The sequence below is a fragment of the Stegostoma tigrinum genome, chromosome 28 (assembly GCF_030684315.1).
Source record: "Stegostoma tigrinum isolate sSteTig4 chromosome 28, sSteTig4.hap1, whole genome shotgun sequence".
In the NCBI taxonomy this organism is placed as follows: Eukaryota; Metazoa; Chordata; class Chondrichthyes; order Orectolobiformes; family Stegostomatidae; genus Stegostoma; species Stegostoma tigrinum.
In genome coordinates, this window is record NC_081381.1 from 45,630,355 (window position 1) to 45,654,679 (window position 24,325).

A 24,325-nucleotide genomic window follows, 5' to 3' on the forward strand; every position below is an offset into this window, starting at 1 on the left:
TACTTCCATCTCTCAAAATTGAATACATGTCAATAAATGATTCAATTCAATGTAAAACAAAAGTTCAACACAATCAAAATATTAAGCTAACTTTACTTCCAATGATTTGTAACCACTTGTTAATAGAAAAAAAAGTCATTGAATGTCTTGTGATTTTATGAATTACTAAAGGCACAACCAGCTGAAATGCACAATCAGATCATTGGTAGCCACCCAATCAACAGCACCCGAAACGCAAATCACAGTTTTCTTGATGAATCATCTTGGAAACCGTGACTTTATTATCAGTGATGTTTTTTTTACTGTGTTGCAAAACAGTATAACCAGTCCAATAGGCTTTAAACCATACTAATTAAATACTCGAGTTGATTCCCAATAGCATTAGCACCCTCCTAAGGGAAATTATCTGTCAGAGGATGGTGGTGCAGTTGAAGGCCATGTACAGGTCAAAAAGGAGAATGAGGAAAAGATTTCTCCTGTTATAGTCACTTAAGATGCCAAAACAAACGGGCATAATTTTAAAGGCAGATTTGGGGTCTCTGGAGGAATGAAATTAGGAAATTATCGCACAAAGGATAATGAAAATCTGAACTCAACATAGGGTGTGTTGTCAAATGATCAGTTACTTGACATTATTGTTGGCTTGTGATTGTAATGCCTATAACATGGGTTAGGATAGGCCACTGCTTTGAAGTAGGTCAATGAACCCCTGAAATCTGTTCTGCCTCCACTCAATTTGTTGCTGCTCTGTGATCTAACTTCATGACTTTTATAGCATCTGAGAGTTTTTTAACAAAGCATTCAGGAAGGGAAAAGTGATAAGAATATTAACGTAATGTTTTTAAATAACATGTTGTTCAGCTTGGGGATGCATCTGGCTAGTCACAAACAGATGTCAATACCTTGCTTTGAAGCACTGGTTCCACTAATAAGTCAAAGAAATGCAGCCTTGCAGCAACTCTCACCCACTGCACCATTATGGTACTGCAGACGTAGAGATACGTATGGTCTTAAGGGGGTTCTAAATGAGAGAATATAACGAGATCTAAACTGCAACATGTGTATAAACATGATCAATAACCTTGATGAGTGGTCGTTCTGGGAATGTGATGTGGTATAAGCTGAAACTTGGTGGGTAAAAAGGGGAATGTATAAAATACTTCTGTATGTAAAGAACAAAGAAAATTACAGCACAGGATCAGGCCCTTCGGCCCTCCAAGAGATTCTGTCTAAACCTGTCATCCATTTTCTAAGGGTCTGTATCCCTTTGCTCCCTGCCCATCCGTGTACCTGTCCAGATACATCTTAAAAGACACGATAGTGTCTGCGTCTACCACCTCTGTTGGCAACGTGTTCCAGGCACCCCCCGCCCCGACCTCCATATCTTAGTGTTCAGAGAAGATTGGGAGAGAAAGAAGAGGGAGGTAGTGGAGAGTACCTTAAATGTAATATAATGGTGCTGGAGAGAGAGGGTAATCATGAGGAATTAAGGAGAGAATCCATTTGATGAGGGTTTCATTGGCAAGGCCAGGATAGAATGCACATCTCAAATTACCCTTGAGAAGGTGATGGTGAGCTACTTTTATGTCATGTGGTCCTACCACCTGATGTTCATAATGGATGGTAAACTCCAGTGGCATTGATTTTCAGTACAGAACATGTGATCCTCACCCAACTGGTCAAACTGAAGGCCTTGTGACCAGCAGTGTGCCCTAAGGATCGGTGCTGGGTCCACTGTTGTTCATCATTTATATAAATGATTTGGATGAGAATATATGAGGCATGGTAAATAAGTTTGCAGATGAAACCAAAATTGGTAGTATAGTGGACAATGAAGATGGTTATTTAAGAATTCAGTGGGATCTTGATCAACTGGGCTACTGGGCTGAGGAATGGCGGATGACATTTAATTCAGATAAATATAAGACAAACCAGGGCAGGACTTACACAGTTAATGTTAGGGCCCTGGGGAGTGTTGTTGAACAGAAAGACCTAGGGGTGCAGGTACATAGTTCCTTGAGAGTGGCGTCACAGGTGGACAGGACGGTGAAGAAGTCATTTGGCACACTTCACCAGTCAGAGCATTGAGTACAGGAGTTGGGATATCATGTTACACCTACAGAAACATTGGTAAGGCCACATTTGGAGAATTGCATACAATTCTGGTCGCCATGCTGTAGGAAGGATGTTATTAAACTGGAAAGAGTGAAAGAAAGATTTCCAAGGATGTTACTGAGACTGGAAGGTTTGAATAGTAAAGACAGGCTGAATAGGTTGGGACCTCTTCCCTGGAGCACAGGAGGCTCTGAGAAGTAAACTTAGGTTTATAAAGTCATGAGGGGCATAAATAAGGTGAATGGCCAAAGTCTTTCCCCCAGGGTAGGGTATGTGTCCAAAACACAGAGGGTGGTGTGTAAATGGAACAAGCTGCCAGAGGAAGCAGTAGAGGTGAGTATGATTACAACATTTAAAATACATTTGGAAAGGTACACAGGAGTGGTTTAGAGGGATATGGGCCAAATGTAGGAAAATGGGACTGGTTCAGGTTGGAAAATGTCATTGGCATGGACAAGTTGGGCCAATGGACCTTGTTACTGTACTGTATGACTCTAAACCAGAGAATTCAGATGGCAATCACTTTCTAGCTATCTGTAAACAAACTGTTCAGGCAAATTATGGCACATCTCTTCAGCGGGTCTTCTGCCTCAGAGGTAGGGACAGTACCATTGTGCCACAAAAGTCCTGACAATCCCTTTTATATTCTTGAGTTCAAACTTAGTTTATAGGACCATCATACTTGGCTCCAGGCTCACAATTGTTGTAAAATTTACCTTAAGCTGCTTTTAAATAACTAACGATTTTGCAACACAGCACTGGCTCATCTTACAATAATTAATGTCGTGTCGAAGACGGGTGTTAGCCAGATTCTGTAAACTGATGGTAGATTTAAAAATGCACCTCAATATGTAATGGGATTCCTGGATAATTTTCCACAAACAGGAATGTGGTACTAACCAGACAATCTGCTTTAGTGGTAGTGGATAAAGAATAAATATCAGCCAGAACTAACAGCTCGCCATGGGATGCTCAGATTTGGATTGTCTTTCTCACAGCCTAGTGTCAGCCCAGGTTCTCCCACACACGGTGTCCATCATTGACCATCGAAGTGGAATTTGGTTTCATTTTGAGCTTCCGTGAGTCATTCGATTATGCGTAAAAGTCAATATGTTATTCGAGGAGCGCCTGATCCTCGGAAACAAGTTTTGTGAACAAGTCACCATCCCCTTCGTGCACACCCACCTCCAAATAGGAGTCTCCCTCTGAGTAAAGCTGCCAGGCTGGGGTTTGTCATCTCCATGTAGATTGGGAGGTGCCTCCCTTAGGGATTTTGATAGGAGTAATTATCAAAGATAAATTCCTCGGGCAATTGTTTTCGCGAGAAAAAAAGACTCGTCCCACCCTTGCATAGTGCGTCACATCCTCCAAACAGGTGAACTGGTTTGCATTGGCAACAGTACCATCCCTCTCCTTCCTCATCAGGTTCAACGGAGGCTGCTGCTCGGTGCTATAATGTTGCTGACAGTGTAAGCTGCATCCAGACAGAGATTGAGCAGAGAAACAAGGAGACAGTATCAATTAGTAAGGATGTACATTTTTAAGTGAGAGTCCTGCCGTAAACACTACAAGCAGCATTTTGAAAACAGCCACAAGAGTGGATTGTACAGCGAATGTGTGGATGGAAACTGACAGAGACAGTCCTTGATTCTGCTGCAGGCTAGACTGAAATAAAAACGCTGCCAGCCTCATTCATCTCCCTCCGAGAGCAGGTACTGTGAGCCATGCTAATTACTTCTTCAAAAAACAAAGCACAACTAAAATTAGCAACTCGAGTATTTAAGGATTTGGAAACAAACTAAATTACCTACGTCCTCGCCCCAGTTAGAAGAGCGGGTTAGTTTGGACGAGTAAAATTGCTGAGAATTTTAATTAATTGCCAAGGTTTAAGTTCTGAGTTGGTTAAAACTGAGCTACCGGACTTTTTATGGCATCAATTTCTCCAAGCTGGGAGGGAGCAGAGTGGGGCTGGAGATGCAAGGTTTGCTGAGGACTTCTGATAGTGTTCACTGGGTTTCACATTAGCAGACCTGCTGGGCTGACGAATTTTCCGCCCACATTCTTTGCAGGCTCACCATGGAATTGTCTACAATGAATGAAAGAGAAGGGTAGCCCTGTGATGACAAATCAATGTTAGGCCAACATCTTTGAGGAGAGAGCGAGAGAGAGAGAGAGGGAAATAAACAGCATTAAACTTTCCAGTCCATGACCCACAACAGAATTCCCAGGATGAATTACAGTGCAAGTTACACCTGCCTCAGATGTGTCATAACATCTCTGAACAGGTTATTTAGAAAATAGGTCTACCATGTCAACATGAGTTCTGCATATACAGTTCTGAGGAAGGGTCACTGGGCTTGAAATATTAACTCTGATTTCTCTTCACAGACGCTGCCAGACCTGCTGAGCTTTTCCAACAACTTCTGTTGTTTCTGATTTACAGTGTGTGGTTCTTTTGGGCTTTTCTTACAGAATATGAACTCCCTGATTGGGGCTGTTAATCCGATCCAGTCAGAGAGCCCTGGCTGACAGATAAGAACAGGAGTATCAGACCATCCTGACACTGAGAGCTGACTCTGAGGGAGCTGGATCAGTGTCATGGACTTTTCACACTAAATAAAGGGTGATTGGGTGGAGGGATACTAACCTCTACAGTTATTTCAGTGACGACAAGAGAAAGGCATGCTCCTGAAGAAATTCACATGTGGCAGTCATCTTTGAATTGGGGTAAGCATTTCTGACATTGTGCCATTATTCCAGAAGCTTGGCTTGTTCTATCCTGCTGTTGAAGACTGGGCCCAGTGTGTGGAAAGAATGCAATTGTTTTTCCAGGCAAATGACATTGGATGAAAAGCAATGTGTAATTCCCTTTGACAGCTTGTGGATCTGCAGCTTTTTCGATTATTAGAAGCCTAAATTTCCTGAAGCACCAGACAGTAAAACCTTTCAGAAGTTAACACGTTTAGTTAAGAAATATTACGACCCCCAGCTGTGTCTAATTCTGAGACGCTATCAGTTTTACTCGGCAGTTCAAGAACCAGGGCAATCCATATCAGGATTTTTGACCAGGTTAAGCTGACTTAGAGGCATATGACTTTGGTTTAACCTTTAATGAGATGCTGAGAGACTGTGTTTTGGTATGTGGGATTGAGGACGTAACCATGCAAGAGTGCCTACTAGCTGAAGCCCAACTGGAAAATGCAGCAAGTGGTGCATGAGAGTTGTGAGGTATTCCAACGGAAGTGGACATACTTGCTAGCCCATTTGAGCTTGAGGAACGCCATTTGAATGAAGCCTCAGTCAGGACATATCCTGAACAGAAGGACTCCTAGGTCAGCTCATGGCAAAACCCAGGCCTTGGCCAAAAGCTGGTAAGGACGAAGTTGGACAGGAGTCATGTGCACTTGCAATTGGGGTTAGATGAGGATTCCCAGAAGTATGCTACAATTAATACCCATAAGGCTTTTTACCAATGTATGAGATTCTGACAGGGTATTGCCAGCCTGTGCAATTTTTTTGGCAGATGATGGAAAATAGTTTACAAGATCTATGTCAGGTCACCATTTAATTTGAGGACATGCTAATAACAGGGAAGATCAATAAAGAGCACTTAGAGAACTTGAACATAGTCTTTAGACATTTTTCCTAGGTAGGTGTATGCCTTAGAAGGGAAAAATGTGCTCTAGGCATCCCCAGTGATCTATTTGAGCTACATTACTGGGTTTTATCCATTGGAAGATATCCATCCTGGCACCTTTGCATCAACTCTTATAGGGTCAGTTTTGTATACAGCCACGTAGCCAAGCCATAGCTGTCAGGGAAGTGAAGAAACAGTTATCATCCTCTAAGGTATCGCCACAATATGATTCCAGGCAAGATTTTGTATTGGCACGTGAGACCTCCCTGTATGCCATCAGGGTAGTATTAGCTTGTAGCTGGTTGAATGAAGAGGAACACTCAATAGTTAGACATTGCGGAACTTTCTCAGATCCAGAGTATAGATACATTCAAATCAGGAAGGAAAGTTTGGCGGTCATTTGGAGTCAGGAAGTTCTACCAATGCCTTTTACAAACTTACGTCTGTATTAATAATGAACCACAACCCCCTGCTAGTCTACTTAGAGGACAAGATGGTGCTGCCCTCAGCTTCAGGCTGAATTCAGCAGTGGGCTGTAATAATAAGAATGTATGGTTACAAGCTGGAACATGGTCCAGGAGGCCAAGTTGTGAATGCAGATGCATTGAGCCACCTCCCACTAGCAGATACACCACCGGTGGTACCTCCACTGGAAGAGCCCACAATGATTTTAAATTTTCTGCACAAACTTCCAGTCACAGCTGACAATTTCAGACTTTGGACGCAGAAATATCCGGTCCTGGCAAAAGTAAAACAGCTGCTGGTAATGGAAGAAACCAAAGGGCCATCAAACACACGGTTGAAACCTATTTGGACCCAGAAAGACCAGATCACAATAGAGGATGGGATTTCTTGCTGAACTCCACCAGGGTCATCCAGGGGTTTCCAAAATGAAAATGTAGATAAGTTTTTTTTCTGATGGCCAGGATTGAATGCGGACCTGGCTGTGTTGGTGGGGCAGTGCCGAGGGTGCCTACAAGGACAAAAATTACCACCACCAGCTCACCCGCACTCGGGAATGGCCACATAAACCCTCAGCTCAGTTATGTCACCTGGCAGTCTTTTCATGGGCTCAATGTTCTTAGTCATTGTGCACACCCACTCAAAGTGTCTGGATGTGCACAGAGTTCATTTGTCAAACTCAAGGATGACGATAGAAAAACTGAGAGTGTCCTTTGCAATACATAGGGTCCTGAAATTGTTGGTCACAGATAATGGGCTATTATCTACCAGCAGGGAATTTGAGATTTTCCTAAAGTCGAATGGTATTTAATATATAAAGACAGCTCCATACCATTCATCATCCTAAGGTCTTGCAGAAAGAACAGTCCAAACTTTGAAGGCAGCTTTAATGAAACAGCTTACAGCTTAATTTGATACCAAACTGTCCCAGTTTGTATTTGATTCTTAGACCATCCCCTCATGTAATTACAGGGATAGCTCCAGCAGAATTGTTGATGGGGAAAAGACTCTGTCAGGTTAAATCTAGTCTTCTCAGACTTTGGGTGGCAGGGGACATTGGGGAGACAGCATCAGGAATGCAGGTGTTCAACACAAGACTCTGCTAATCGAGAGAGTCTGTTTACATCAGGGAACGAAGTTTGGTGTAGGATCCATGGGAATGGCCCTGTATGGGTAAGCGACATGGTTGACATGAAGTCATGAAGCATAAAGTTCAGGTAGGTGTGATGGTCCTGAACAAGCATGTGAAAGCTGTAAACTGGCAAATGGTGCAGCAGCAAAATGTGCCCTCCAAACAGTCAGAAAGCCTGTTGGGACCTGTGGGTTATCCAATTCCATTGTGCGTTGAAGATACCTCAGAATTTGCAGTGGACATGGTGAATGTCACTGCCTTGATGCCTAGACTGCCTGAAGAAGAGAATGGCTTTCTTCTGCAATGCTCTGGTTGCCAGAGGTGAGCCACTGTGTATTACGTATCACCTGTACCAGAGACAGAGCGGGCAGAACCTGACTCATTGCTAAAATGTCCCAGAAGGAGTTACAGGGAGAAAAGAACTGGCCTATTTCCTGAGATTCAGATGGGAGGGATGTGTGATTGTTATGAGATCAGCCAGGTGAACCTCATAGAATGAGTTTGTTGATTTGGACCAGGTTAACAGCCTGACTCAAGGTGCCCTGGCTGACAGATAAGAGCAGGAATATCAGACATCCTGTTCACTCTGAGAGCTGGATCACAGTCAAGGACTCTCAATATGTAAATACAGGGTGACTTGGTGATGGATACTGGCCTTTGTGAAATTGGTTATGTATTTACATACTCTTATACAAAGATCAACCACTTGACCGTCCACACAGATATTATCTGACCTGCAGAGTACTTCTCAGAGATAGTAAGAACTGCAGATGCTGGAGTCTGAGATAACCCAGTGTGGAGCTGGAGGAACACAACAGGCCAGGCAGCGTCAGAGGAGCATCAAAATTGATGTTTCTGGTCCGGACCCTTCCTCAGAAACTGGGAGGGGGAAGGGAGCCCACAAACTTGAGGAACAGCACCTCACATTCCACCTCAGCCTATAGCCCAATGGCCTAAATGTGGATTTTACCAGATTCAAGATCTCCCCACCCCCCAGCCTCATCCCTCAGCCCCCTCTCTAATCCCCTGCCTCCTTGACCTGACACAACCTGTCCATCTTCCCTCCTGCCTGCCTGGCTGTCCCACCTCACTGACCAATCCCCACCACTCCCTACCTGCACTCACCTATCACCATCTCACCTACCTTCCCCAGCCCCACCCCTCCTCTCTCTCTTTATTTCTGAAGAAGGGTCCCAACCCGAAATGCCAACTTTCCTGTTTCTCTGATGCTGCCTGGCCTGTTGTGTTCCTCCAGCTCCATATTGTTATACCTGCTGAGTACTTCTGTTTTGTTTTCCCAGTTTATTCCACATTGCTTGTTGCATCTACCAGGTAGTACAGACCCTGTCTGAACAGACTAAGGACACACACAAAGGCGCTCAGCACTTCATTTTATGCCTGATGAGATTGATGTGTCTCCACTCTCCAAGGAGATGCTTGAGGTTGTTCAGCATTGCTGTTGTTAACTGTGTGTGTGTGTGTGTGTAAATGTAAGAGATTAACAAATTCTATGAAGCTCACACCCATGAGTAAAACTAGTTCATACAGCCAGAAGTCAGCTATGCTTTAATATGCAGTGGTCAATAGTCATGATTTCTGTACCAACGGATTGAGAAGGACCAATAATTGGAGGTGGACAGCCCAGCATTGCAGAGACTGCGTTCTTCCCAGTGGGTGGAGTTGATTAACGTCTTAAAGTTTTGGGCTTAAAGGCTAACATTTGCATTTTAGCCTCCATCGCTGAAGTGCCTAAGCTCAAATTATGGGTTAACAGAAGGACAAGGCAGTCAATGTGCACAGGTTGGCCAGAGTTAGTTCAATAGATAAAGTGCAATTTTCCTCAAATGCTGGAGGTTTGGATGTTCTAAGCTGACCAATGATGGGAATAGGAGGAAGCTATTCTTCCCATCGCCTGTACTGATAATGCACATAATGCCAAATTAAACTAATGCCTTCTGCCTGCCCTTGGTCCATATCTTTCCATACCTTGTATATTTACATGCTTATCTAAAAGTCTCTTAAATTTCCCCCATCTTATCTGCCTCCACCACCATCCCGGCAGTGCATTCCAAGCTCCTACCACTGTGTTAAAAAAAAATAAACTTGCCCCTCACGTCTTCTTTGAACTTTTCCCCTCTCATCTTAAATGTATGCCCCATAGTTTTAGGCCTTTCAGCTCTGGGGAATAAGATTCTGGCCGTCAACCCTATATATGCATCACAAAATTTTGTAGAATTCGATATCAAGTTTTCCCTCAGCCTCCAGTGTTCCAGAGAAAATAACCCAAGTTTTTCTAGTGTCTCAAGCCTCTTCTTATAGTTGATACTGTCAAATCAGGCAGAATCCTGGTAAACTACTTCTGCACCCTTTCCAAAGCCTGCACATCCTTCCTGTAATGTGGCAACCTGAATTGACTGCAATAACAAAGTCTTCTAAAGCTGCAACATAGCATGACTCAGTGATATTCTGGTTGATCTGTATTTCCACTCCATTTGCCTGTCTTCGATATCCCCTGACACCCTTCTTCAGAAAAAGCTCCATCTGTCCAGTTATCCCACTCCTTCTGCAGCCTTTTGGGGAAAGCAGTGGGAATTCCATTTCGCCCCTGTGTGGAAAAGATACTTGTTTGACTTCACTCCTCAACAGCCAGGTTTTCATTTTTTGAAGACAATGCCCCCTTCTGGATTCCCTGAGAGTTGCAATAGTTTCTCTTGATGCACCTTTTCTAATTCCATTTGCTATTTTAAGTTCCCATTATCACTGCTATTTTAAGCCCTTGATTGCTAGAGGCAATAGAGGTCAAGATTGTGTGGTCTGTCCTCAAAATTTAACACTCAGCACTGATATCATTGCAGTGAATTTTTGCTCTGCCTTCCCCCAAAGCCAGAGTCTTTGAAATTTGGTGCCTGACCCTGAACAGTCTGCAGATTGGTCTGACCAAAATCCCGTATGACTGAACCACCATTTTTCACTAAAGCGAAAACTTTGTGAGAGAGAACCACACTTGTTTGTTTTTTATTTCTTTTTGTATTTGTACACCAGCTTCTAATCTTTTCCATTTAGTCAATGTCCCTTTGTAATTTGCTCTCAACAATCCGACTTGTTGTAGATCCAAATTGAATGCATTTCCTGATTTGTTGTCACTACCACCTTCCTTCATCTAATCATTGATATGTAATGAAAAGGTGAAGTCAAGGCTCAGGATCCCTGGGGAACCCCACTTGTCACATTCTGAAAAATAAAGTCGGATTTCTCTCCCTCTTGCCCATATTCCCTTTCTAGATTGCCCAACGAATTGCCAAGCCATTTCCCAAGACTCTTTCAGCTAAGCCTCATTATTTCCTCCAATACTTTTTACACTAATATTGAAAATCCCATTATATTCCTCCTTAAGGTTCCCTGGTACTGCCTTTCTTCCTTTACTATGAGAATGGATTTAAAACAATTAACATTAAACAGCCTTCCCCAAGTCCCACAAAACTCTACCTGAAGCTGCCATATGGGTAACTGATGGCTGTTGTTATTGTGTGATCCTATCTCTGTCAGAGAAGCAGAGAACCTCATGATATTTGAATTAAACTCTAATGAAACCAGCAACTAACTGGATGCAGAAGCTAAATGCTGATGACTTTAGGACTTCTCAGTGAAAGAGGCATTGAACAAGCCTGCCTTTTCCTTAATCTTCATATTCTCACCTACACTTTTATCATTACTCATATCATTCCAGTATACTTCTAAACCCTCTAATCTAATTGTAGATTATGTGTTTTTTTTGTATTTTCAGTATCTTGTTATTTTCTTGGTTTCATTAGTACAGTAAAGGGTCCTGTTCCATTAAGGAGCTGGTCCATACCTATTCATTGATCTGCAGCCACTGATATAAAGTGTACCTAAAACTACTTTGTTAAAGTCAGAAGGCACACAATCCCTGGTTATAGTCCAAAGTTTATTGAAACCAGAAGCTTCCAGAGCGCTGCTCCTTCATCACGTGAAGTGATTTCAAATAAACCTGATGGACTATAACCTGGTGTCATATGACTTCCAAGATTGTCCACTCTGATCCAACACTGGCAGCTCCACATCATGGCTGCTTTGTGTCGACATGATTTCATCTGAAAGTGAGTGTTGAAGTATTGTTGGGATCCATTTTTATTATGAGTATGCTGTTGGCAAATTTTCAAAACATGGTATTCTGCTGGAGGCTGCTCTTTTAGTTCTTGCACAGGATGTGGATGTTGCTGCTTGGGCTGGCATTTATTATCTGTCCTTAATTGCTTTTGAGAATGCAGTTGTGAGCTTCCACCTTAAACCACTTTGGTTCATCTGGTGTATGGAAACCTGCAGTACTTTGAGTTTCTAGATTTTGACCCAGCAACACTGAAGAAGTGATACATTTTCTAGGCCAATGTGGTTCAGAGGGGAACTTGCAGAAGGTGTAGTCCACATGTGTTTGCAGCCCTCATCCTTTGGCTGGTTGTAGTTACGGGTTTGGAAGGTGGTGTCAAAGGAGCTTTAGTAAGTTGATGTGCATTGCTACCATTGTGTTAGTGCTAAAGGCAGTGAAGGTGGTTGATAGGGCATTACTTAAGTGGGCTTGTAAGCAGACTCAGCTGTGATGGTTACAGCCCAATGCAGTGCTGAAATGTTGACCATTGGGAACTGCCACTGGAAGCAGCCGTCCTGCCACATTGGAAGGAGTGGGCTACAGGTTCTGTCTGGTGACATATATCAAATAGGTTGAGCCACCTCCATGCACTTTGACTTGATGCACCATCAATGCTGTGCTCACAGTTTTTAATTGAGTGTGTGTGTGTCTGTGTCCTCTCCCTCTGAGTTGGCACCTGTTCTATCCTTTTCCATGTGTGCAAGTCTCCTATGCTCTGAATTATCTGCATTGCCGGTGGTTGCAAAAATGATAGTGACCGTGATCCTTCATCTTCATTGCCTCCTTTCTCCTCCTCCACTCCCGGGCCAGGTTGCAGTGGTGGGGTTTCCGAAAAGATGTGGGTCTTAGGTTTGGGGTGTGGTATGGGAGAGGAGAAAGTCCAAACTGTGAGTTTGCATCATCCGCAGCTTCTAAGAGTGAAGAGATTGTGGGATCAGGAGGAGGATTTATGTAGATTGTCTTCACACACTGGTTACCGTGCAGATTAACAATGCACTATTTCCCCAGGGCCTGTTCTCTTGTTCTGTGGATGTAATCTGCTGTCCACACCACCTGGGATTTATGGGCAGCCTATGACATTACTGTCTTGAATTAAAGGTTGCCCTGGTTTCATTTGAGATGCAGTTGTGACTTTTTCATACACTTGCCTTTGGGATTTGTCAACATAATTCCTGTGGGAAGCCCTCTTTCAGCTGACCCCCATTTTCGGTGGAATATTTCCTCTCCTATCTGAGAGATGAGTGTGCAGTGAGTCCATTCGCAATGCTTGATTTATTTGTTGTCACCAAAATACAGTGAAAAGCTTTGTTTATGAGTGGTACAGGCAGATCACAACAAGCAAAGGATGTACATATCAAAAAGACTTGTAGCATACAGGTTACGTTATTTGAAACTAGAGCCCATTTAAAAATCTGACAATGGCCGGAAAGAAACTGTTCTTGAACTAGCTTGTGTGTGTTCAGGCTTCGGTATCTTCTGCCTGAATGAAAAGGTTGTAGGAGGTCATTAGCGAACCGTGTAAATGGAATCCATGGATAGAAGGTTGGTGTCTATGATGGTCTGGACAATGGGGGAGTTTAATAGGTAGATATGTCAAATATCTGCCTCTTGGCAGAATAACTGCATTCAAATATGCAATTTTGTTCTTTAATATTTTTTAAACAAGACAAGATGTGGGAGCAGAATTTGACCAGTCGGCCCATTGAGTATGCTGTACCGTATGATCGTGGCTGAAATGTTCCTCAACCTCATTCTCCTGCCTACTCCCTGTAACCCTTGACCTCTTTATTCATCAAGAACTTATCTATCTTTGTCTTAAACACACTTAATAACTTGGCCCCCACAGCCTGCTGCAGCAATGAGTACCACACATTAACCACCCTCTAGCTGAAGAAATTCAGTCACTCTGAGGCTGAGGCCTTGAATCTCAGACTTTCCTAATAGTGGAAACATCCTCTCCATGTCCACTTTAACCAGGCCCTTCAGTATTCTGTTATTTTCAATGAGATTCCTCCCTTATCCTTTTAAACTCCAGTGAGTATAGACCCAGAGTCCTCAACCACTTCTCATAAGACAAGCCCTTCATCCCACGGATCATTCTCGTAACCCTCCTCCGAATCCCCTCCAGTGCCAGCACATCCATCCTTAGATATGGAGCCCAAAACTACTTGCAATATTTCAAATGTGGTCTGACCAGAGCCTTCTACATCTTCAAGGAAAATCCCTACTCTTGAATTCAAACCCTCTTGCAATGAATGCTACCATTACATTCACCTTCTTGTCTGCAAACTGAACCTGCATGTTAAGCTTAAGAGAATCCTGAACTAGGAATCCCTTGTGCCTCAGATTTCTGAAGCTTTTCCCCATTTGGAAAATAGCCAATGCCCCTATTCTTCCTATCAAAGTGCGTAACCTTTCAAGTTTCTACATTGCATTCCATCTGCCACTGCTTACCCACCTGTCCTAACCTACCGAAGTCCTGCTGCAGCCTTCCTACTTCCTCAACGCTACTTGACCCTTCACCTATCTGTGTCATTTGCAAACTTACCAACAATACCCTCAGGTCCTTCAACTGGGTAGTTGCTGTATAATGTGATTAGTTGTGGTCCCTACACTCAGCCCTATGAAACTCCAATAGTCACCGGTTGCCATCTGAATAAAGACTCCATTATTCCCCCACTCTGCTTTCTGTCAGTCAACAAATCCACTATCCATGCCGTACCTTTTTCCCTAACACTGCAGGCTCTTATCTGGGAGCCACCTCTGCGATACTGTGTCAGAGGCCTTCTAGCTAAATAGATCACATCCATTGGCTCCCCTTTGTCTAACTTGCTCATTACTTCCTCAAAGAATTCTAACAGATTTGCCAGGCATGACCTTCCCTTGATGAAGCTGTGCTGACTCAGCCCCATTTTACCAGGCACTTTCAAGTACTTAGCAATCTCATCCTTAATAAGGGACTCTAAAATCAGTCTCCTGTCTTCTGCCTCCCTCCCTCTTAAATAGGGGTGTTACATTAGCCATTTCCAAACCTCTGGGACGCTCTCTGACTCCAGTGATTCCTGAGATCTAGTCTGCCCAGTTATGGGTATAATATCCTCCTTGGATCTTTCAGCATCCTCAGCACGTTCTCCTTAATAATACTTCTCCAGCTTCATTTTCCAGTAGTCTGACATCCACTGTTTCCTCTCTCTCTTACCTTTTGTATATCTCTAAAAAACCTCCTTGAAATCTTCCTTTGTACTGCAAGCTAACTTACCCTCCTATTTCATCTCCCCCCATTATTGCTTTTTTAGTTGCCCTCTGCTGGTCTATAAAGCTTTCCCAATTCTCTGCCTTCCCTCTAATCTTCTCTACATTGTATACTTTTTATGCTGTTCTTGACTTCCTTTGTTAGCCATAGTTGTCTCGTCCTTCCCCGAGTATGTTTCTTCTTTGGGATGAATTTCTGTTGTGCCTCCTGAATTACCCCCAGAAACTCCTGCCATTGCTGTTCCACCATCTTCCCTGCTAGGTTCCCCTTCCAATCAACTCTGGCCAGCTCCTCTAGGTCTCTGTAGTTACCTTTAGCCAATTGTAATACTGTTATATCTGATTCCAGCTTCTCCCTCTTCAACTACAGGTTGAATTCAGTCATATTATGGTCACTGCCCCCTAGGGGGTATTCCTTCACCTTAAGCTCCTAACCAAGACTGCCTCATTACACATCCCCAAATCCAGAACTACCTGTCTCCTAGTGGGCTGTACTGCAAGCTGCTGCAAAAAAACCATCTGGGAGACAATCCATAAACTCCTTTTCTTGTGGTGCACTACTAACCTGATTTTCCCAGTCCAACTGCATGTTGAAGTCTTTTCTTACATGACTTTTCTACCTCCTGATTTACTTCCAGCCCAGCATCCTGACTACTGCTAGGAGGCATGAACATAATTTCTATCGGGGTCTTTTTTTCCTTGACAGTTCCTCACTTCTCCCAACACAGATTCTACACCTTCCAACTCGAGATCACCTCATGTGATCAGTTTTAATTTAATTTCTTACAAATAAGGCAACCCTGGCCCTTATCCCTTTGCAGCCATGTCTGTGATACCCACAACATCATAGCTGCCAACTTCAATCTGTGCTACAAGCTCATTTATCTTGTTTTATATATTGCTTGCATTTTAGTACAACCCCTTGTTGACTCTTCTGTTCTCATAGTTGTCCCCTTAGAATTTTGACGCTTTCCATACTCTCTGTTCTGTTACTTGTTCTGGAAACTTTAATAACTCCTGCTGAACATGCCTCCTTTTAACTTTTTCCACGGTTTTCCATGCAACTGAAACCACGCACTTCCTACACTCCTCCACTATTCAGTTTAAAACCCTATCTGCAGTCCCGGTGATGAGATTATTTTTCAGGAGTCTGGTCCCAGCATGATTCAGGTGGAACCCGACCCGTTGAAACAGCCGTCCTTCTGTCAGTACTGGTGCCAATGTCCCATTAATTCAAATCAGTTTCTCCGACACCAAGTTGTGAACCCATATTTACCTCTTAACTTTGTTAACCCTGTGCCAATTTTCTCATGGCTGTGGTAGTAATCTAGAGATTATTACCTTTTCGGTTCTACTTTCCAATTTAATTTATGCTCCTATTCAGAGGCAGAACCTCTCTTCTCTTTGTACCTATATCGTTGGCACCTACATGGACCACAACAACTGGATCTATTCCCTCCCAGTCTAAATTCCACTGCACTCCACATGAGATATCCACAACCCAAGCACCAGGCAGCAAACATACCCTTCAGAACTGTTGATCCTGGACACAGAACAGTGTCTACTCCCCTGACTATACTATCCTTGATTACAACTATGTTTGTCTCCTCACCCCCCACACCTCCTTCCTCCCCCCACCTTTTTGAATGGCTCCCTGTACCACAGTGCTATGTAAGTATTTCTCCTATTTACCTTCAATCTGTAAGTAATTTATAATAATTATAATTTATAGTCAAATTGGAAGCAAACACCCAGCCAATAAACTTATGGTTTGCCTTTACCTCACTTCCTTTTTCTCTGTTGTTTTACGCACACAGGTATGCCACATTTAAAGGGTTTTATTTGCATGTCCACTGAATCTTTCTAAACGCAAATTGCCCCCTCCAATGATTTCATCCCCTTCCTTGCTAACCCTCTCTACTCATTGACCCTTTCACTTGAAGATTCTCCTTACTTGCTCCCTAAGTCCTCGCTGAACAGTCATGCTTGTATTCCAGTCCGTAACGTAGTGCAGCGACATCCTGTTCTGTTGTTATCATGATCGTAACTTGGTATTATAGGCACTAATGATACATATGCATTGGTCTTCAGCTCTGACTTTAATAGATTGAGACAAATAAAACTGACTTTACCCGCCCATTTTGAAAAGGATTTGAAATACTTGTTTCACTATGGGTCAGAAGTTGTCTGCTTTCTCACGCTGCGCAGAGTACAATGTGTACATGAATCCTTGTCACAAAATATTTTGACTACACTCCTAAGATGTTCTCCTTATGAGCGAACAAAGATCAATCTGAAAGACCTAACATCTGCCAGAACAAGAAGACCATGCTGATTGTCAGTGTAATCTCTACAGTGTGGAAGCAGGCCTTTTGGCCCATTGAGATCACATTTACCTCCAAAGAGCATCCCACACAGACCCACCCCCTTACATTATCCCTGTAACCTTGCATTTACAATTTAGCATTGGCAATCCACCTGACCTACAAATCTTTGGATTGTGGAAGGAAACCGGAGCACCTGGAGGAAACCCACACAAAACACAGGGAGAAATAATGGGAACTGCAGATGCTGGAGAATCCGAGATAACAAAGTGTGAAGCTGGATGAACACAGCAGGCCAAGCAGCATCTCAGGAGCAGGAAAGTTGACGTTTTGGGCCTAGACCCTTCATCGGAGAGGGAGAGGTGGACCGAAGATGGATAGAGGAGAAGATGGGTGGAGAGGAGATTCCCTGAGGTTGGTCTGGAGGGAGGAGGGGAAATTCTTCAGGTTCGTCTCCCTATTTATTTCAGAACCCTCTTCCCCATCCCCCTCTCTGATGAAGGGTCTAGGCCCGAAACGTCAGCTTTTGTGCTCCTGAGATGCTGCTTGGCCTGCTGTGTTCATTCAGCTCCACACTTTGTTATCTCAAAACACAGAGAGAATGTACAAACTCCAGACAGACGGTCGCCCGAGGGTGGAATCAAACCCTGATCCCTGGCAATGTGAGGCAGCAGTGCTAACTGCGGCACGGTGGCTCAGTGGTTAGCACTGCAACCTCATAGCACCAGGGACTCAGGTTCAATTCCAGCCTTTGGCAACTGTCTGTGCGGAGTTTGCATGTTCTCCCCGTGTCTGCGTGGGTTTCCTCCGGTTTCCTCCCACAGTCCAAAGATGTGCAGGCTGGGTGGATCGGTTATGCTAAATTACCTGTGGTGTTCAGGGGTTTGTGGGTTATAGGGGGATGGGTCTGGGTGGGATGCTTCAAGGGGTGGTGTAGACTTGTTGGGCCGAAGGGTCTGTTCCCACATTGTAGGGAATCTAATCTAACCACTGAGCCACCATGCCACCCCATGTTTTTATTCACTTTACAGCAACTACGTTCACACACTCGCAGTGGCCTAGAAGCTTTTATATTACACTGCAGCATCCAATGCAGACATACAGGGGGAAATCATCAGAGGTGTTTTTCTTAGATTTGGTGGGAAGCAGTATAAAATGTAAATTTAAAGTAAACATGTTGCAATTAACTTGAATGATTACAACAGAGAACTGTGATTTAATAGAAAAGTTTTGGGGTATTTATATGATCTTATTTATGAGAGGTTTATCTAACAACTTGACAACTAACTGTGTAAAGTGTTTGTTTGGCTTTGAACAGGAGACTGTAATTTCAATGCAGATAAAATTGTTGCTTTACTTAGACATCTCATTGAGAGAGAACTGGGCCAGATTTTTAAAGTCTGTACCAGATTCTTCAATTTTTTTTTTCATTTCATTGGCGCAGTTCTACCATAGACAGACAGTGAATTACTTGGAGAATTGATTGCATCTTTTCGTATGACTAACCTAAGACTTCATCGATATTTTGGGCTGAATTAAACTATTTAATATTTAAATTAGTTGTGATGCCTTTTTTGTACACACACAAGATTGAATGGGAATTAATTATTTTTACTAGTAATTATTACTACATTACTGGCAATGAACGGTCTGTGAGGTCACTTCTTGGTGCGGGTCACACTTTCCCCATAGCAACAGGAAGAGTTTCAACCCCTTGAGATTATGTTTTAAAGAGACCATCGATTGCCTGTGACCTAACCCCATATCCTGGAGCAAAATGCTATGAATGCTGTAAATCTGACAGACCAAAAAAATGTAAGAAATACTTAACAGGTCAAGGGAGAAACAGGATTAATGTTTCAGGACAAGGTGATCTTTAATTCTCAATGATGCCTGACTTGTTGATTATTTTGAGCATTTTAACTTTTTAATACACACGTTACTTGATACCTGATGAAAGATAAGTGACTTTATTACTGAATTTGGACATAAAAGTAGTGGCATAAGGGTTTGTCAGACAGCAGGTGACTACAAATCCTGGAGCATAAATGGAAAATTTTGTTTGTATTGTGGTTGTTTTCACTAACACAAGTCTGCCCTGAGTGCTGTTAGTTTTTTTTAGTTTGGAATAATTAAAGATTGATTTTAAGTTTGAAAAACCCAGATATTGAAAGTTTTTCTCACTCAGTTCAGACGAAACCTGATTGGGCCAGAAGCAAGTAGTTTCTCTCCTGGAAATAAATTTATTTTGATATAGTTAAGGGAATATGTTAAGTCAGTAGGAAGGTTTAGTTTATGCAATTTAGAGACCAGAGTGTTTGATCAGCAATCTGCAGATTGTTGAAAGCTGAGAAAGTTTAAGCTTCCAATTTTTGGAGTAGGCTGTAAGAAGGCTACACAATGTCTTGTGAACCTTGGGGGGAGAATGAGTTGCATCAAACTTAAAGATTAAATACCAAGGGATTATTTCTCTGGGTTTGAATCTCTTTAAAATGGTGTTAGGAATTATGTTTACAAACTTTTGTTTTTCCTTTGTTTTTGAGTTTTCTAAATTGTCTCCAATGAGTAGATAGCTCAGGTTGTGTTTCTTTTTGTTTTTCTCTCATAATGAATTTCTGTTCTGTTGAAGAAACTCTGCAGCCTTGTGTTACTCTACTTCAGTGACCACCATGGTCAATGTATTTCTTTCCTAAAAATGAATCTATCAGACTCTATCTCATTCTGGAATCTAACTTATCCAGCTGTACTACCAGCTGGGGTCATGACACCAGCAAAATCTATCAATTTTGAATTTAATTTAACTTTTTTCTATTTATCAATAGGATGTGGGTGTCACTGGGTTGGGCCACAATTTATTGCACATCCCCAGTTGCCCTTGAAAAGGTGGTGGTGAGCTGCTGCCTTGAAGTATTGCAGTGTATTTGGTGTAGATAGATCCACAGTGCTGTAGGCATTATTCTGCTCACTCCTTTAACCTTCTAAATTCTAGGGATTGCAGTGCAATTGTGCACTCTACTTGTGATTACCCTTTCAAGTCCAGGCATTGTTTTGCCCATCCTCTAAATTTAATCCTTTAGTAATGTGTTGTACCTAAAACTGTGGTCCAGTAATCATCTAGCCACAGATTTGTCTTTTGAAGGTTGACTTCTTCTAATTCCTCGTATTCAGTCTTTTAACTATAAATGCTCACATTCCATTCCCTTTTCTTACAAGTATTTTCTACCGTTTATGACATTTTGATGATGTGTCTACCTGTACCCCAAGTCTTTGTTTCTAGCTTCTAGAAGGCAACCTATTCTGTCCTTTACAGATCTAAAGGAGTTGACCTACAGTAAAATTTGTTTGGCAGAGTTTAGTCACTCATTTAATCTATAAATATTGCTTTATAATGTTATGCTTCTATCTACATTATTTTACTTTAGTGTTCTATCCTTGTGCTTTCGATGAGCTTAGATATGGAGTTTCCTAGCTAATTGTCTAAGTCATCGAGAAAGATTGTGAATTCTTGCAGGACCCCACTAGTCACTTCCTGCCACTTTGAAAATCTGCCATGATCCCTGTGTCTCCTGCTCATCCTATTGCCTCAGCTGCCCAGTTTAACTTGTCCTCCACTTCCAAGGGCTTCAACTTAAGCAAATCTTTTCTTAGAAAAGACTTTTTCGAATGCCTTCCATATTTAAAATAAAAAGTGATATTCCCCTGTCCATTACCTTAGCTCCTTCTCCAAAAATTCAGTCAAATGCATCAGGTACTATTCATGTATTTCCAAATTGCGCTCTCTGCTCAGCTGACTTATCAACGCGTTCAGTCACCTTCTATTGGATTGTAGACTCTGTTGTAACTTCTCAATAGAGGAAGCAAAAACAGAACTTGCTGGAAAAATTTAGCAGGTCTGGCAACATCTTGGAGAAATCAAGAGTTAGTGTTTCGGGTCCAGTGACCCTTCCTCAGAACCGATGGCAAACAGGAAAGTGTCGGTTTATGTGCAGAGGATAGGATAGGGGGAGGGGGTGAAGAGTAAACAATAGGTGGTGGTAGAGTCCAAAGAAAAAGAAGAATGGTTGGACAGACAAAGGAGTGGATTACAATCTGGCTGGGGGAGGGAATGACTATTAATGGGGGCAATTAGTGTCTGACAGTAGGTTGTGAGGAATAGCAAGACTGATGTGTGTGGGAGTGAGGGCAAGGACGTGGGAGGGCTCAAGCCCTACAATTATTGAACTCAATATTGAGTCCAGAAGGCTGCAGGGTCCCCAAATGGAAAATGAGATGTTGTTCTTCCAGCTTGTGCTTAGCTCCTCTGAAGCACTGCAGCAAACCTGGGGACTGATGTTGCCCAGTAACAGGGTGGTGTGTTAAAGTGGCAAGCAGCTGGAAGCTCAGGTTTATTTTTAACGGGCAGAATGTAGGGGTTCTGCAAAGTGGTCACGCAGCCTACACTTTGTGGTCTCCTCTACGTTGGAAAAACATTGTGAGCAGTGAATTTACAAAGTGAGGTTGAGTTAGGTGGATTGGCCATGCTAAATTTCCCATAATGTTCAGGAATGTGTATGTTAGGTGTAATATCCATGGGAAATGCAGGGTTACAAGGATAGAGAAGGGAATGGGCCTGAGTGGGATGCTGTTTGGAGAGTTGATGCAGACTTGATGGGCCGAATGACCTATTTCCACACTTTGGGGATTCTATTATTGAAGTAGACTAGATTGTGGGAAGTGCAGGTAAAGTATTATTTCACCTGGTAGGTATGTTTGGGCCCTTGGATACTGAGGAGGGAGGAGATAAATGGGCAGGTGTTACACCTTCACCGGTTACAGGGATTGGGGCTGTGAGGGTGCTGTTGGGAGTGAAGGGAGAATGAACCAGGATGTCATGGAGGGAATGATCCCTGTGAAAGGTGGACAAGGGAGGGGAGGGGAATATGTGTCTGGTGGTGGCATCTTGCTGGAGGTGGTGGAAATGGTGGCTGATGATCTTCTGGATGTGGATGCTGGTGGGATGGGAGGTAAGGACAAGGGGGAACCGTATCGCTGTTGTGGGAGGATAGAGGAGGAGTGAGGGCGGAATTGTGGGAAATGGGTCAGACTCGATTGAGGACCCTGTCGACAACAGAGCTGGGAAATGCTCAGTTGAGGAAGAAGGTGAATATTTCGAGGTCCCCTTGTTGACATTGGCCTCATCATAACAGAGGCACAGGAGACAGTGGAACTGGGAGAATGAAACTGACACTTTACAGGAAGCAGCATGTGAGGATGTATAGTCAAGAACTATGGGAGTTAGTGAGTTTATTTCTAAGGTTATCCCAGCACCATTGTTGACAGGACCCTCAACCAGGACTGACAGGAGCAATCAATCACTGCCTCTAAAATCTTTGAATGGAAATTCGCTGGTCCTGATGATGTCTCACTTTTTCATGTCATTGTCACTGTTACTTGGCTTTGGTTCATTTTGGTGATGTCTGTTGTGATACCCGTTTCCATGGGGATGTCTGGCGTGCAGACCTTCTCCTGTAATGTAAATATTAATACAAGAAAATTTATTTGGTATATTCGTCAGTCAGTTGTTACCGTTGATCTCCCCATTCTCATGCCGGGGAGCTTGCATGGCTCCTGACCACCCAGGTTTCCTGAAAATGAAAGAATAGTGGGATGATTTTGCAAGGCAGTTTTTGTTTTCAAACTTGTTTTTGTAAATTAACTGTATGTTACTGTATGTTGTTGGTATCTCTACCTTCTTAGAACCATGAAAGGCAGAGCCTCATTTTTACTGTGATAATGGGAACTGCAGATGCTGGAGAATCCAAGATAATAAAATGTGAGGCTGGATGAACACAGCAGGCCAAGCAGCATCTCAGGAGCACAAAAGCTGATGTTTTGGGCCCAGACCCTTCATCAGGACACCTCTCTGATGAAGGGTCTAGGCCCGAAATGTCAGCTTTTGTGCTCCTGAGATGCTGCTGGGCCTGCTGTGTTCATCCAGCCTCACATTTTATTATAGCCTCATTTTTACTGTTAGGTGCAGATATAAACATCCCCTGTTGCTCTTCATTGAAGAGAAGGCCAGAGACCTGCCCCAGATTTATTTCTTGATCAATATTCTCAACAAATTGACTGTGGAATTCTGTTTTATGGTGCTCGTCAGTTTGATACTTTGAGCACTGTTTTAGTTTAATCAATAACTAAATACAAACCCTCCCACCACGCCCAGCAAACTGTGTGTGCACGCGCATGTGCACGTGTGCGCAGGCAGGTTGGGGCATCAGTCCATTCTCAATAATACAGTGCAAGTGTCCCGGTTTTTGATGGCTGAACATGTGCTTTGCAGTATGAAGGAGCAGTGCACTCTTTCCCAATCCCAGCTCACAGATTAGTTAGCGATCAGCTTGGTGCTCAGAGTTTGTGGCAGCGTCTGGTGCTTCTGATTTGCTGGATTCTGCAGTGACTGCTGCTCTGTGCAGTGGAAGTCTTGGATGAGAGAGCTAGGGCTCTGTGAAGACACTTGCTCATGGACATGGTTTAGTTGCAGCTCCACTTGGCTGTAGCACAAGATGCTGATGGAATGTGGGCAACAAGGAAATGGCAGAACTGCTCAGGACACTTTGATTCAAGGAATGTGGCCAGAAATCAACTTTGAATGGAATTTCCCTTGTATGATGATGTCTCACTGTGATGTGCCATTGTCACTGTTACTTGGCTTTGGTTCATTTTGGTGCTGTCTGTTGTTGATGTCCTTCTCCTGTAATATAAGTTTTGGTGCAGGAAAGCTTACTCAGCATTTTTGTCACTCAATTGTTACCATTGACATGTCCCTTTAGAGCCTGTTCCACCATGCAGTATGTTCATGGCTGACTCTCCTTTGATTTTGTTTTCCGTCTGCTCTCCACATCCTTCAATTCTCTCTTGGCCCTAATGGTGACTCATTGGGTAGAGATGTCCACATGTCCCATTTAGAATACTGTGCCCAATTTTGGGCCGGACACCTCAGGAAGGACATACTAGCCCTGAAGCATGTCCAGCGGAGATGCACGTGGATGATCCCTGGAATGGTGGGTTTAACGTATGATGAATGGCTAAGGATCCAGGGATTGTTTAGAAGGTTGAGGGGAGATCTAATCGAAACTTAGAAGATAATGTATGGCTTAGAAGGGGTGGACGCTAGGAAGTTGTTTCCGTTGGGCGGGGAGGCTAGGACCAGTGGGCACAGTGTTAGAATTAGAGGGGGTAAATTTAAAACTGAAATG

The 24,325-nt window shown here is 43.0% G+C and overlaps 1 protein-coding gene across 2 annotated transcripts in view; it reads left to right on the top strand.

The window, feature by feature from the left end:
• Positions 1-3,485: 3,485 nt before the first annotated feature.
• Positions 3,486-24,325, top strand: part of si:ch73-206d17.1 (tyrosine-protein kinase STYK1) — an 81,016-nt gene continuing 60,176 nt past the window's right edge. Inside the window, exons 1-2 of one of the 2 annotated variants that reach the window (XM_059638071.1) lie at positions 3,486-3,827; positions 4,588-4,842. The gene's annotated coding sequence lies outside the window, so the exon portion shown is untranslated. The remainder of the gene's footprint in view (positions 3,828-4,587; positions 4,843-24,325) is intronic. The other variant, XM_048561156.1, reaches the window with a different exon arrangement.